The sequence below is a fragment of the Stegodyphus dumicola genome, chromosome 1 (genome assembly GCF_044657685.1).
Source record: "Stegodyphus dumicola isolate Sdum_Otavi_A_Nest chromosome 1, ASM4465768v1".
NCBI lineage: Eukaryota > Metazoa > Arthropoda > Arachnida > Araneae > Eresidae > Stegodyphus > Stegodyphus dumicola.
In genome coordinates this window covers 113,899,027-113,914,535 of record NC_140768.1, presented here as the reverse complement: position 1 = coordinate 113,914,535, position 15,509 = coordinate 113,899,027, and the positions used below count along the sequence as shown (strand labels likewise).

Here is a 15,509-nt window from a genome sequence, read left to right as displayed (position 1 = left end):
AAAAAAGAAGATATAAAATAAAGCAATGGAAGCCATACCACTTTTTAGACCAATGTTATTATACGGTTTTAGTTTAGTAAGGCTTCAGTTTTCAAAATTTTGAGTTCAAGTTTTCAATTAGCTATGTCATCAACATTACGCAGGCTATACGACATAGGTTTATCTAGAAATGAAGCAGTCCAGAATTTTTTTTTTTAGAATAAAGAGGAAATAACCAAATTAAAATGAGGAATTAAGAGACTATTAATTACTAAATTAAATTATAATGCTAATTTACATATTTTTTATCTTGCATATAATATATATATTCCTATGCATAATTTTAATTACAAGCCAATTTTCCCTCAGAAATTTCTCCATGAAGGCATTCCTCCCTTTACACAGATAGCCCTAATGTGCTTTATATTATTTAATGAGCTAACTTAAATGCCCACTGCATAACTGATGAATATAATGTAAACAAACAAAATTCTATCTTAATTTTGATTTCTTTAATACCATATATTTCCACAAATAAGACAATCCTTCAGATGAGATCACGTATAAATTTTCTTCAAAGTTTTATAGCTTTAAGATATATCTGTCCGTTAAGACAACTCCCCAAACTACCAGCTGCCTATATATATTTAGCTTCAATCCGCGATTACAATCTAGAAAATTTTTTTATTTTCTTGTATCTGGCAGCACTGCCTATAGAAACGTGCCAGATCATGAGCTCACATGTACCTCTAACTGGTTTCATTGTAGGTTGCATCTTGTGTTCAATTAATTTGTACTACAAGTGTAATCAGTACAAAATTGGTATAGTCTTAATCATGGAATCAATGAAAAGAAAGATATATTAAGAAGTTAAAAAGTCATAAAACAGGCTAAAGAATCGAACAACTGTGCTGCAGTAAGGGCTTTTGATATAACAGAGATGAAAGTAAGAGATTGGATAAAGAATGAAGACACTATTAAAAAACTGCCAATGAAATAAAATGTTTTCTGAGGAAAGGAGTAGCTTACTGACCACATTTAGAAAATAACATTGCAGAATGGGTACAAGAACAGAGGCAGAATTGGTTTGTTGTTATACAGTCAAAAGTCGTTAATTCAGAAACCCATAATCCGGACCTCAAAGCTACAAACTTTCTGCGCATGCATCGCGTTGACGTGAGACCTTTATGGCTGCGAATATGCGAGTGCGCATGCGCAAAATAAGTTTACGAATGCGCGTTTAATGTATAACGGACGGTATAAGCTAGGCTAAAATTACCTAATTCAGTTAATGCTGCAGATTGCGTTGTTCCTTAATCTTCAAATTGGATCCGGCTTATTATTTTTTGCAGACTGTTAGAGCAACTTTATAAAAGTAAGCTTGAACTTTCGATTACGTCAAATAGAACTTCTGATATATATTGACTAATATGTAAAGGATCTACAGAGCGAAAGTATGTTTCGAAGTCCATTAAACAAAAAGTGGAATTGCTGCAAAAAATGGATAAAGGCATATCCTTTGTTTATCTAACCATTCCGAAATCTGTTTATCAATTTCCCGCTGCTCTGCGGCAAGGTAGGGGGGACACTGCGGCGAGCAATGAATTTGAAGTTCATCTGTCAGCATTATCCTTATCTTCAGGGCAGATGTTTTTATTTTATTTGGCTTATAATTCATTTCATAAATTACGGTTTCATATTTTTAATTTTATAATTTCTGCATGCCATCTTACCAGATTTAAACTGATGATCTATAATCCGGAATCGCCGAAGTCCCGACGAGTCCGGATTAACAACTTTTGACTGAAATAAACATGATTAGAGCTTATGCACTGAAGTGGGCATGGGCTAATCCAGAAGAAGGTAACGAATTTAATGCAGTCATAGGTTAGTGCAATTGTTTCACAAAGGAAAAAAAATATCTGGTAGTATTACAAAAAACAAAAATTGCACAGAAATTAGCACAAGATCTTGATTAAAAAGTCATGAATTTTCACAAGTTTGCTATTGGTATGAGGCAAAAATACAACTTTCCACAGAAAATATGGTTGAAACACTGATGAACTCCAACTCGATAAACAGCAAAACTATGGAAACAAAAGGCATAAAAATTGTCTAAGCCAGGCCGTGAAAAGACCAGGTTTACAGTAGTATTAACATGCATGGCAGATACAGTAAGTAAACACCTATGGTCATTTTTAAGAGAAAAACTACTCCTAAACTAGTGTGTGGCCAATTACCACTCATGTATAAAAAACATACAGAACTTCAGATTTTTAAGCCTAGAATCTAAAAATGCAAAGCTCATCTAAAATTTTAATTTCATTACTACATATAATATAAATTCTACAGTCAGTAGAACTTTTGCCACTCAGAGCAGTCCCTGAATTTGCCACCCCTCTAGATATTCTAGATAACTATAAAAAATGTCATGTAGGGAAATAATCTATGTTAACTTCTGGGGGGGTTAATTCTAACATTTAAAAATTATAGTATTACCTTTTTTTTTTTTTTTTTTTTTTTTTTCAAAACTATCAGTGACATTATAGAGATCTATTTTATTGTTACTGCTGCTATGTAGAGAGAAGTTTTTTAAATACAAAATATACGCTTGTAGTTCTGAAGTATTTCTTAAATGATTTTCTTTTAGAAAACGCTTCTTACAACTAGAAACAATTATAGCTATTGAGCGGAAAGTTCGCACTGGTATTATCAGAGTTGTGTTCTGGAGATTATACTTTAGAACAAACTGAAAAATATTCAAAAGAAATGCCATTCCGTGTTATTATTTTGTTTTCAATAACAATAGTCGAAACAAAACTTTGAAAAACTTCTTTATTGAGGAATTCTTCCTTATCAGTGTCACAACGATCATAATTTCATTGATATTTTAAATTTGCATTCAAATGTTTCGAAGAAGTAAAAAAAAAGGTGTAACAAAAGTGTGCAGCTGTGAAACTGCATGGTGATTTCATTGAATACTTCATCTAAAGTAAAAACTCTTTTCCTCAACATAATTCCATATGAAACTTTACAATCTAATTATTCTTCACCCTGCATGATGATTCATCTGTCTAACTCATAGTCATAACTAAATAGTGTTTCATGCAAAAAAATGCCACCCCTAAAAATGTACCATTCAGGGGAGACTGCTCCCTCCATAAAGTTATGCCACAAATACTTCTATGTCAACATCAATTCATATTACTTATGCAAAACTCAGTCTATTTTCTTAAACAGGAATGTATTTTATTTTTCAATGCATTTGGAAAAACAATTTACTAATGGAGAAACATACACTCTGCAGATGGTTGCGGAAGTTTTTTATAATTTATCAATGCCAGATACAAAACATAAATCTTCCCAAAAGAATTTCAAAATACATAAATGAAAAAAAAAAGAAGTGATGTTTCATTACAAAATTAAAAGTAATCACACAGCGTATGCATAAAAAGTGGCACAGTTGACAAACAGGTATCTACAAAACAAAAAAAAAAAACTTTTAAGGTTATGGATAGTTTATGATACTTGCTGCACATAGAGATATTTACAAAAAACCTAATTTTTTCACGATAGATTACATATACCTTTCCCATAAATTAGGTAACTATATCACATATATAAATATTAGGGTTACCTACCGACAGAGTCTCTCTAGGAAAGCCTAAATTTCACAAAACTGCATCAAAAAAAGGTAATTTTCTTGATTTTAATGCCAAAACACCCATGGTACTTTACACCTGGATTTACGTACTTTTAATATACTGACTTCATTTTATGGACATATTTCAAGATGCACATATATATACTTTCTTAAAGATGTCATAAAAAATAATTCTAGACCATATATATGTTATAGCCAAAGCCCGAAGTTCGGCCAGTTCCCGAATTGGCTGGCCATTTCGCACATTGGCCAGGGCATGTGGCCAATATCCGATGTACTGGAAGTGAATAGCGTATATGTGACTTTGGCCAGCCACTTCCCGAAATGCCCGTAACTCCGTGGCCAATGTTCGATATCCTGAAGCAAGACTGTTCGGTAGGGGGTGCAGCTGTTGATTCCGGTGTGATGATGGCATGCACATGGTAGCAAGGACAGTGTGTTATATTTTCAGTGCATCTGGCATCCATGTATCGAATTACGAATCTGGCAACGCATTATTCTTTACGGGCCCGCCAACTGAATAGTTTCGATAAAATAGTTGGTTAGTGTGCTTTCCCCACATAGATAAGACCTTTCAATATTCGTTTATTTTTTTTATACTATGGATCAAACTCAGTTTCAAGAATTTGTACATACTTTCCAAGCACAGCAACTACAATTTTTCGAATAATTTCTCCTAACTCAAACTTCTAATGGCTGTACTCAGTGCCATTAGAAGTTGCTTTGGTGCCATTAGTAGTGCTCAGTGCCAAAGTACTGTTCAACCGTCCATAAATCCAATTTTACTTCAATCATTTAAAACTTTTGATTCTAAAACAAAAAAAGAGTCATTTAAATATAAAAGATTTGAAAATTTTCTTGATATAAAAGCAAACAAAGAATCTTGTGATCAGACTTTCTCCGTAAACGAACCAGCTGCAGTGGCGACGGAAACATCGGAAAGTCCAGATCAGTTGTCTGACAATAAAAATGCAAACAAATTCTGTGTAGTATGTCAACAAGAGTGTAGTTCAGCCCATTCTTGTGGATCCTACGGAAAGGTTGTGCACGCAATTTGTGGAATAAGTAATGAAGCAGACGAAGGGCGCTTTCTACAAACTAGGAACAGAACATGGTGTTCTCAAACAACTGTACTCCAGAAATGAGTTTTCCATTTTGCAAGAGAAACTACTTGCATTTGCATCCGTGGGCACAGAGGAAAATCATTACGAACCGTTGCCTCTTCACAATCGCTGACCGGCGGCCAAGGCTACACTCGATGCAGTTGCACTACCAAGTGCTAAACAAATCGCTGCAGATGCAAAAATAACAAACTGCTATGCAATTCAAAATGTCATAAAAGTTCATCTTGTAACAAGTGATGATACTGATAATTTTCTGTACTAAACTAATTCAGTAGATAATGTGATTATCTTTTTTGTTTGCTCATTTGTTTTCTCCAAGGGAAAGGAAATTTTCATAAGAGACCAGAAGGATTCTAGTACTGTGAGATCCTTACTCACTAAAACTTCTCCCTTCAGACTACAGCCCACCTAGGGCCACCGTACCTCCTTGGCCTTTGCTCCGAAGGACAATCCTAGGCGCCTAAGGGATTCGTCAGAAATCTCCTCCGTGGCAGCTATAATGTGATTATGATTAGCATTACGGTATACAAACACCCAAAATTTGTTTACGACCTTTTTCTTCTGACTTGCCAATTGCCCCATGCCATTTTGCAAACTGGCTGGCCAAACCCTGAAATCAAGAAAAGATCGGACATTGGCCAGTCATTGTGAGGCGATATTGGCTGTTTCGCGATTTGGCCAACCATTTCGGGCTTTGGCCATAACACATATATATATTGCCTAACCAGACAGAGGGTTAAAAATTAATACTTTAATCATCAAAGTATTTGACCCCAAAACATCAAAATTCTCAAGAATACTATAATAGCATCTTTTCAAAGTAAGAGGTTCTTTTTTGATGATAGTTCCAAAATATTTCCTTGCTATTTTACATGTGGACTCTTTGACTTTGGATACATATAATTCATATTTATCCTTAAAAATATTAGAAAAGTATTGTTGGACTGCTAAAGGGTTAAAATAGAATTCCTGCATTTAACGCTTTCACGTTTAATGGGTTATGCATGTCCCATAGCAAAATCAAAATATTCAAGAGGAAAGTGCATCTATTACAAATGTACTTGAGTCAATACTTGAGTCTGTGTCCCACTCAAGTATTGGACTTTGAAGGTCTCCTGCCAATTTCACCATGCTCTCTGATTCAGTCTACATCCAGTGGTAAAGCAAATGTGTCCCAACCTACACCTATGAATCTGTTTATTGTTTTTTTATGCTTTTTTTAACTGTAAATTGGTGGCTTAAAGTGTGAATTACTATTATGGTGTTGCTAATATATTTTTATTCTCTTTTTTGCCATAAATTTCAACATGGGGCATATATGTCCCTCTCGAACTCTCATTGGGGATAAATGCACCCCAGTCTGTTTTTGTTGTTTGTGTGCTTAAAAATATGTATATATATATATATATTCACAAAGAGGAAGCTAGATGACAGAGAACTACAACAGCTTGCTGATTGTTTTTGGCATGAGCCTGTAGACGATACGGTTCCATTTCAAGATAGTAGTTCTAAATATGCTCCTTCCACCACAGAGATGACTTCAGAATACAACATGGATGGAAGTAACTTTCTTCAGGAGAATCCAGAAAGCTCAAGTAGTGATCAAGATAAAATATCAAACCAGAAGTTGATTGTGGGACCTAAGGGAACATTTATGTCTAATGGAAATTTTTTGAAAATGTAAATATCCCCCGCCCAAATTTTTTTTAATTGTTCTTGCATATTTGTGTTGTCATTTTATTATTTAATTCAAAAAAGTTAATCATTTATTATTAATTGGCAAGTAATGTAAAGAGGAAACAGTTGGTTTCCCTAGGCCGAGAACCGTACATTTGCTTGAGTGCAGGAGGGGTGATGTTCAAAAGGCTTATGAAGGCTGCTAAATAATAATGAAAATGAATAGAAATTTTATAACTTGCTGTTTAAAGATAAATGCTAGAAAATATAATAAACTGTCATTTCTAGTACCAAACAGGAGCAAACCTTCTACAGCCTAGATTTAATGCAGATTGCAAGTACGAAAGTTAGATTTGCTAAAGGAAATACAGAAATACTGTGTGAAAATGCTGCACAATTTCATACTTAGTGCACCTAAGTGACAAAACTATACAGTATAATTTGAAATAATGAATGAATGCTAAATGAAACTTATGCTCATGGAAGTCAGCAACAAATATGAAACTGCCAGTAAATATCAAACAAGAAATTAAGAATGCTGATACCACGAAATGTAATTCAAAAATATTGACATATACTTTACATTGAAGATGATATAATGGTCTATAAAATAAAACAATGTGACCAAAACAATTTTATAAATTTACTCACAATATCATATTGGGAAGAATAACCTTTACTCTATTTGATATGCAGATATTAGATCCATATGCTTATTATATAGAAACGCTCTCAATATATCCAAATGCTGGTAATGCATTAGCAAAAGATCGTGGCAATTTAGCCCTATTTCATACATAATCTGCATTTAAAAGATAAAATATTCCAAAAAGGACTCAAATTCTCATACTCAGTTTAATTATATTTTGTCTCAAAATTTTTGTAAAAATTACAAATCCTTCTGCTAACAAATAATATGAGGAAGTATTCTAATTTGAAATTACTTTAAATTTTTTTCTTCATTGAATTTAAAATATTATAGTTTCCATTCTCATCCTTAATATAATTTAATCCTCACTTAATCAACTGATGACCAAAAAATCAGCATACTTTAAAATTAAATGAATTACAATTATGTCAGCAGGCTCACTTGCACTTTACTTTCACAGAGCACATACAACAAATAATACTTTGCTAATCTCAAAGAATACAGACATATGTCAAAATGTATTTCAAGCTAGTCATAAGAGTTTTATTTCTTTTCATAACTTTGCAGTATTTAAACTGTGGATAAATTAAGAGTTTAGTGGTGTTAACTACTACATCGATGGTGGGCTCAAGCTCAATAATTAGAATTATAAGCTAATGCAAAAAATAAATAAAAGGATGACAATAAGCTGATTATACACCGTGTTCAAAGTCCTTACCCGGTGTTTATTTTTAAAATGGCTGTTCGTACAGGGTTTCCATAATTAAACTTGAAATTTGCGAGCAGTCTGTAGCAAAAACTATACAGCAGAATTGTATGAAAATTGGGTAATGGCAGAATGAAATGATGGAAATTTTAACAAAGGAAAAAGAACAAGGAGTTTCAGAAACCAAAGTTCTACAATCTACAAAAGTTTACAAAACATGCTGGATAAGATGTCCACCATTGTCTGCTACCTTCTGGAAATGTAAAATCACATGTTCAACTGTTGAAAGCAGCATGAATTGGGGAATGTTATGCACATGGTGTTCTATGCTTTCTTTAAGGTCGGATAGAGATGTGATGGGATCAAGGTAGACTGTAGCCTCGAGGTATCCTGACAGCCAAAAATCGCAAGGATTAAAATAGAGCTATCTAGGAGGCCAAGCTGTAGGAATTTACCGGCTGATGATTCTGTTGTCACCAAAATGGCGGCAAAGCACTTGTTTCACACAACAGGTGATGTATGGAGGAGTACCATCCTGCATAAACACTGTTGTATCACATCGCCTTGCTTGAAGAGACGGCATAACGGATTGCCCTAATAATGAAGCAGTTCATTGATCGGTGACGGTACATGTCACAGGCCCTGCAGTACTGTGCTCTTCGAAAAAAAAAAACGGACCCATTATGAAGATTGCAGTAAGGCTGCACCAAACCGTTACATGCGAAGAGCATAATGAGATTTGCAGGAGCTGATGGGGGTTTGTAGCAGCCCAAAGACTGCAGTTGTGCATGTTAACAGCCCCTTCAATATGAAAGTTGGACTCGTTAGTCCACAAAATGTTACATAGCCATTCATTCTGAAGCTCAACTCATGCAAGAAACCGCAACGCAAAAGTCTGTCGACTAGCCAGTTTAGATGGCAAGAGCTGCTGCAATAGCGACAGTTTATAGAGAGAGTAGCGTTTGAAGACCTTTTGAAGAATCTTATGAATCGTGGAACAAGATTGGTCAACAGATGCTGCAATGCATCAAAGACTAGTGCTGCAAATGGTTTTAGATCTGTCTTCCTCCACTTGCGTCGCTACATCATCCACTACCTGTGCTGCAATACACTTTCGTCCCCTTCCTGGCTGAATCCCCAATGTTCCCATTGCTTCAAATTTCCTAATCATGTTTGTTAGTCCTTGACTAGTGAGTGGACCTTTTCGTAACCACTTCAAAGACGGAAATTTATGCAAAGCTTCGGTAGCAGAGTATTTGTTTTGGTAGAACAATTTTACCACTAAAGCACGTTCCTGGAGAGTCAACGTCCTTTTCCTTGACTTAGAAATGTGTATAACAGTGGTTCGCCTCTAGCATCTTTATAGGGTTTCTGTGCACATACAGGATTACTATAATTACGACATTTGCAAATGCCAATAGTTTACATTGCACAATGCTATCTAGTGGTGGCTTTCAAAACTCGTTTTTCTCCCTCGATAAAATTCCTATCATTTCATTCTGTCATTACCCAATTTTCATGCAATACTGCTGCATAGTTTTTGCTACAGACCGCTTGCAAATTTCAAGTTTAATTATGGACACCCTGTATTTCACACAAACGCAAACGTTCATTGTAAAAAAACTATGAAGTTATTTAAAAATGAGCCCTGGATTTGTTATAGTCAACATTTTTAGCTCCGTAAAATGCTTATACAATTAAGCCTTTCATTTTACAGTCAAAAGTTGTTAATTCGGACACCCATAATCCGGAATGATCTATAATCCAGACCTCAAAGCTACAAACTTTCTGTGCATGTGTCGCATTTACGCATGCGTGTAAGACCTTTACGGCTGCGCAAATGCGTGTGCGCATGCGCATAATACATTTACGCATGCGCGTTTAATGGATAACGGACAGTATAAGCTAAAATTATCTAATTATCTATTTTAGTTAATGTTGCAGATTGCGTTGTTCCTTAATCTTCGAATGGGATCCGGCTTATCATTTTTTGCAGAGCAATTTTATAAAAGTAAGCTTGAACTTTCGATTATGTCAAATACAATTTCCAATGCTGGAGCTCACAAAGGATCTACAAAGCGAAAGTATGTTTCGATGACCATCAAACAAAAAGTGGAATTGCTGCAAAAAATGGATAAAGGCATATCCTTTGTTTCTCTAACCATTCCGAAATCTGTTTATCAATTTCACGTTGCTCTGCGGCGGGAGGGGGGGGAAATGCCGCGGTGCACAATGAATTGGAAGTTCATCTGTCAGCACTATCCTTATCTTCAGAGCAGATGTTTTTATTTTATTTGGCTTATAATTTCTTACTAAATGTAGTATTTCATCTCGATGTACTCTGTCTTTGATATGATTTAAATCAAATTCCTTGTCATTATAATTTGCTTCCAATAGCAAAGAATGTGATTGTGGTTATTGAAAACAAAAAAATTTCGATTGACAAATTAGTCGGTATTCTCGACACAGCAATTATAGGACTTGAACAGCGGAACTTTGTAACTGAACAAGAAATTATGTCTGTTTATAGAATTAAAGAGAAAGTATTATCACATAAAACGAAGCAACTTAAACAACTTACATTGAAAGAAATGTTTAACCTCTTCGCGACGGGCGAATCATATATGCATTTCGTACGGACGCATGTGAGGCCCGGGCGGTCCACCCGTGCACTCCTGGAGAACTGGCCAAGTGAACGGGCAGTGCAGATATGCATTTTAAGCTGAAACAATTTTTAATAGCCACTAGATGGCACTCTGTGTCCATTACATTTAAACTGAACGTAGTTTTAGTATTCTGACCTTCAGATTGTTTATATTCTGGCTGTTTTTGGTATTTTGCTTGTCAGCTGTGGCTGGGGAGGGGAGAAATCGTAATGTAAACAAACGCAGCTCGGCTCTTTAAATCGCTGCGTGCTAATGAAAACATTCTCGTATCTGATTTATATCCAATTCCTTTTTTATTCTATTTTTTTCCTCTACTTTGTACGGTCTTTTAGGGTTACTGTGCGGAGTTTTTTTACGTTTTGCATTGCCTTCAGATATATTTCCGTTCCTTCTTTTTTTATTTAGGAAAGCCTCACCTCCAGTCTATTATGACGGGAAGGAGGCGCTATTTATCAGAGGAAGAATACCCTAGTATGGTTAGTGAACCATTTACTAAGGCAAATGAGAGCACTGATTCATTTTCTAAGGAGTTAAAAAGTGATACTTTTTCTAAGAGTTACAAGGTGATACTTCTCTGTGCTTCGAAATTTACCACGCTCGTTTTCATTTTAAATTTTGTTACTTCTTACTGTAAATAGTCTTTATTGTGTTCTTTTTAATAATTTTAAACTTTATTGATGGATTTTATCAATTAAAACTTTAGAATAATTTGAATAGCTCTTTTGAAAAGTATTATGGAAGATAAGCAATTTTTTAAGTATATTTCCATGTAAAACAAAGAAATAAATGTTTTAAGGGCTAATTTTAACATATATAAGAGCTCAAGTAATAATCTAAAATGATGCCAAAAATTACGATGCTAGAAGCGAAACTTTTGTTTTTCTGATTTTTGTTATAAAATTAGGCTTAACGATGCAAAACCTCCGTCCTGTACGGTGACTGCCTTCGATTCTCTTCCGTCCCGCACGAGCGTTTTAAACAAAGGTGCGCCGTCGCGAAAAGGTTAATAAAGTAAACAAACAAATATTAAGCTTTTTTTTTTTTGTTTTTTTTTTTTTTTTTTTTTTTTTTTTTGTAAATTTTGATACCCTTTATATCATAATTGTTCTTTATTTTATAAATTACGATTTCATATTTTAAATTTTATAATTTCTGCATGCCATCTTACCAGATTTAAACTGATGATCTATAATCTGGAATCGCCGAAGTCCAGATGAGTCCGGATTAACAACTTTTGACTATATTTGATTTTAGTTACAATAAAATTTTTTCACATCAGTTACACTTTATCATTATTATTACTTTTAACATATGAAATTAGATCATAGATAATCAAATGAAATTAGAGTAAATGAGATTTAAAACTTTCAGTGATGGTTTTGTGAGATCAGGCATTAGATTGGATTATTGTAATTTGGTACAAAATCTGTCAAGGTTATCTGCGCCAGACAAATGGTAACAATGCAATTAGTCATTTGTAAAAACTTCCAGCTTAGGTAAAAAGAGACAGATTAATATCTATGATAAAAGCTGATATCTTTTAAAAACAGTTTAAAGTCTATTATAAAAGCCAATATCTTTTAAAAACAGGTTAAAGTCTATTATAAAAGCCAATATCTTTTAAAAACAGGTTAAAGTCTATTATAAAAGCCAATATCTTTTAAAAACAGATACAAATTACGATGATGTGTTTTTCCAAATAAATTTCCTAAGTCCAGTTCTGAACAATTAAAATGTTTTTAACGAAAATAATTAAAACTCTGGCATTCCACCAAGATGTGATGGACTGTCAGATCTGCATTGCAGTTTGGGCAGCTGGGATTCTCTTCTTCCTTCAGAAGATACTCATGGGTCAGGCGACAATGGCCTATTCTCAGTCGAGTCAAGAGGACATCCTCCCTTCTATTAGCCATACATGGCCAGTATTCAATGGTGGGTTTTACATTTCTCAGCTTGTTATATACTTTGTGATCCCATTGCTTCTGCCATTTGCTGAGAATTTTGCTTTTGACAAACCCTTTGATGTCTGCTAGTGGAATCTGAAGATTGTACATTGTGGTTGCAGTTTTAGCTGCAATATCCGTCAATTCATTCCCCTTAATGGCAACATGTCCAGGGATCCACGAATAAAGAATCTGGTATTCCCGAATTTTTAAAGAATGATTCAACTTCAGGATTTTGGATGCAACTGGGTGAGTACGTTGAGCGTGATTTTCCAATGACATTAAGGCACTCATGGAATCTGTGTAGATAATAAACTTTATGTACTTTTGTTTTGAAAGGTAAGTCAAAGCCAGATGGATTGCAGTAGGCTCAGAAGTAAGCACAGAGCAAACTGTATGTAATCGAACCCCTACTATTGTTTTCTCTGTGACCAAAGCGGCACCAACATGATCCTGGGATTTTGATGTGTCTGTATATAGAGGGATATATTTCCTATATTTGTTTCTATGTTAAAAAAAAATCTGCTTGTAGATGATTTCGTTAGTTTGTGGTTTACTCCAGTGTCGAAAAGTATCCAGAGAATGGATTCTCTAATCCTCCCAGGGAGGAATTCCAAAAAAATCCTCCACCTGTATATCTATATTAGACAAATTATACTCCTCCACCAAAGCACTCATCCGCAAGCTGAAAGATGGTACACATGATGGTCGTGTCTGATATAAACGGGAGTATTGGTCATTAAGCAATTTTGACCGCGTAGAATTTTCGGTTTGTGATAAGACTTTGAAATAATGCTTAAAACAAAGATTTTCACGTCTTAACCGCAGGGAAGATCAGGCATTAATATCCTAATTTGGGAAACAGAGACAGAGTTTTTTCTTTGCTTTTGAGTAATTCAGAAATAAATAATAAAGATTTGGAAGCTGAATAGTAGACAGATTATGTGTCTATTTTGTCGCAATTTCTTTGTCATACTCTAAATATTTCTTTACATGATCCACAAAGAATTGATATAGTTGTTGGTTAATTTATCAGAGATTTACTTAAATCCCAGGGTGAAATCAAACAGCTGTTATTTCCACATTAGTTATAGCCTGAAATAACGCTCTGATAAGCGTTTTTAAAAAGGTTTTGATACAACTGAATTGAAATTAATGAAGTAATATGCAATTCTGCTCATAGTTTAATACCTTAAAATGCATTTTAGAGTTAAATCCTCTGCTTTACTTAAATATTTTATACTAATAATAACATGCTTCCTCATCATGTATGTCAAGTGCCAAATAGGAAATTTGGTTGAATTATATAAATACATATTAAAAGACTTTTTTAACTAATCTTGTTGCAAAATATAAATTTCATACTACGAAAATCTAATAATTAAGTAATTATATTCGTGAATACTGAAAACACCCAAGTTCAAACAGAATGTATTAGACATGGTTTCGCATAAAAGAATTTGTATCCAAATTTGAGCACTATACGCTCGAAAACAAATTTAAATTTCTTAATTATGCTTTACTGGATACATACACACCCTATTATTATAAGATATCAATCTAAACGAAAATAAAAACATTTAATTTTAAACAAATAGTAAAATTTTTATTTCTACAGTTTCTCTTGCAAAGAATGATATTCATAGTGAAATTTGAAAATCTCTTAAAATATATTTGTACAAAAAAAAAGTTCCTATACACGCCTTCAAATATTTTGGAGAAGAATAACTATAAGAATTGATTCGATGGCGCGAGAATCAGCAGAGAAACAAACGCTGGAAGATCTCCAACGTATCAATGTCAAACGCAACTCAGTTATAGCACGCCCCCTGCATGGAGAAAGAGAGAGTCACGTGGGTAGACGAAAACGCCGCGTCCTTCGCTACGTATGAATGAAACGCGTGCAGGGGAGGAACCGTGGCGGTTGACTTGAAACACGAACATCCGGAAAGGATTATTCGCGCCAACTAGCCCGCAGATTTTGGCGCGAAACTGCAATCGGTAATAGCGTTAAGTAATTCGAACCTTATTCAGGAATTACTGATGAGATTTTCTGTACATATTTTTATGATGATCATAAATTAAATAATAAAAATTTTTATTTTTATTTCTGTAGAAATATGTCATTCAATTCTGCTTTTGTAAAATGTTAAGATATAATTCTTTCAACATTTTCCTATTTTGGCAGTCAAGGACAAGTGGGCCACGCCTCGATGGACGTTAAGCAACGTACGGCTTGCACTATCATTAACATATTATTCAAAATCACTTTAAGCAAATAAATAAGAGACTAATCTGACTAAATGCTTAAAATTTGCAGCGCAAAATCGCGATATTTCTTCCCGAATGCTTTTTAATAATGGATTAAATTATGCAATATGTATGAACTCTAATTATAACTCAACATTAGTGGATGCAACCTGAAAAGTTCAAAACAGTAAAAAATTCGACCCTTGTTTAGCACCACTAACAATTAAAACGCTCAATGTATTTTTGAAAGGCTGCTGTTCTGCCTCATAAAATGCAAATTTTTAATTTCTATTTATGCCAAAAAAGAAAAAATTATTAATTATTTATTAACAAAATAAAATATAAACTCAGCAATAAACAGTGGATTTTACATCAGCTTTCTTTTGCTGTATATGCAGCATTATTAGTTTTAATACTAATTCTTTGGTTTATTTCACCATTTTATACAACATAAGCATAATTCATACTAAAATTTAATTATATTATTAACTAAATTATTTATTATATTATTACTGCTACTGTATTACTATTAATTGCATTATTATAAATAATAAGTAGTATTTAGTAGTAGAATATAATTAATTATATTCTACTACTAATAATAATAATTAATTATATTAGTATTACTACTACTATTGTAATGAATATTTTATTCACGATACATATAGTGATCACATAGTTTCCAAGTGAGTCACTTTAAATAACAGCCTTAAGCATGATATTAATTAGTATTTTTGCAAAGTAATTTGTTGAACTTCATACAGTTCATCTTATCATTTCTTTTGATGGCCATTACAATTTATTTTTCAGTTTCAGTATTTGCATACTTTAATTGTTCTCCCAATGGCCGT

The 15,509-nt window shown here is 33.8% G+C and overlaps 1 protein-coding gene across 4 annotated transcripts in view; it reads right to left on the bottom strand.

Annotated features, from left to right (window-relative positions):
* Dp (transcription factor Dp) overlaps window positions 1–15,509 on the bottom strand; it is a 128,264-nt gene that overhangs the window by 86,538 nt on the left and 26,217 nt on the right. Inside the window, exon 1 of one of the 4 annotated variants that reach the window (XM_085819622.1) lies at window positions 10,381–10,896. The exons of the other annotated variants lie outside the window; for them this stretch is intronic. The gene's annotated coding sequence lies outside the window, so the exon portion shown is untranslated. Of the gene's footprint in view, window positions 1–10,380; window positions 10,897–15,509 lie in introns of those variants that run through there. 4 annotated transcript variants of the gene reach the window in all.